Raw genomic sequence first — 1,238 nt, forward strand, 5'->3', positions numbered from 1 at the left:
TTCTAATTTGTTGTTAACCTCCCTTATGTCCACTAGCTCATTGTTCAGAAATTCCACGTGACGAACCTTGCTGGCAATGTCTTGGCGAGTGCCCCCATTCTTCCCCCTTAATTGGCATTAACTCTCCGAACAAAGTCGCCTCAGTCGACCTTCAATCCTGGCACAGTCTGGTCTTACTTTTAAACGATTTTTTCTTCTAAAAACGTGTTTAGAATGTCGACATAGCTGATTGCCATTGCTTTAGTTGTCTTGAGGTTGTACCAGCTTTTTAAACAATCGCCTGTGAAAGCGACCTTAAAGGCCACCTCCTCGGCACTAACACATTGATTTTTTACGTACTTTAGGCTTTCAGTGATCGAAACACTCACAGATTCCTTAAACTGGGATAAGATTGATTTTTCAGGAACATCAGACTTCTCAAGAGGTCTCAGAAATAGTATAGCTCATGCGATGTGAACAACAATTTTTATGTTTACTTTATAAATTTCGGCGCGAAATCCGCCGTGGACACTACCGGAAGTGGACTTGCTCACACGTTTAACTGCTGACCAGAACCGTGCTGTAACACCTATCCCAGAGAGCTTTAGAAAGCTGAATTCTCGCTGAAAATTTTGATATCAAACATGGCATACCTTACACAGTTTCTCTGGAAAAATTTTGCTCGGAACAAGTGCGGTACCTCGGGAAGGAAGTCCATATTGTAGGTAGAACCTTGTTCTTCCTGTTTGCAGGGTTCAATACTTTTTTTGCGTTCTTTGCAAGGGAAAAAGGACGGATCAAACATTTCGCTGCTGACTTCATATTTTGGGTTAGGGTCAAGATAAGAGTCAACTATGGATCTCCACTGCGGCAAGTGAAGAACCAAGCACAGGAACACAGGTATCTGTCTTTAATTTCAGGGATTTTTGTATATTTGCCAGCATAACTACAGAATACAGGGCCACTTACAGTTACATTTTCGATAGAATGGCTTGACGGCTTGCCAGTCAAGAAGAATGAGTGTATGCGGCTTGATGGCTAATCACTTACGGCCTAAGCACTCTTCGCTCTCATTTTACCGTTCGGTTGACTACACTTTTTACGACGTCATTTGAAGAATATAGCACTCGTTTACTGATTAAGCCTAAGCGCTTGTTTCAGTGATTAGGTCGAAGCACTCTTTTAAAATTTTAGCTTTCAATTTACGGTTTGGTTAACTACACTTTTTATGAGTAGCACTTGTTTACTGATTAAGCCTA

Source organism: Montipora foliosa, chromosome 1 (assembly GCF_036669935.1).
Source record: "Montipora foliosa isolate CH-2021 chromosome 1, ASM3666993v2, whole genome shotgun sequence".
NCBI classification, from domain to species: Eukaryota; Metazoa; Cnidaria; class Anthozoa; order Scleractinia; family Acroporidae; genus Montipora; species Montipora foliosa.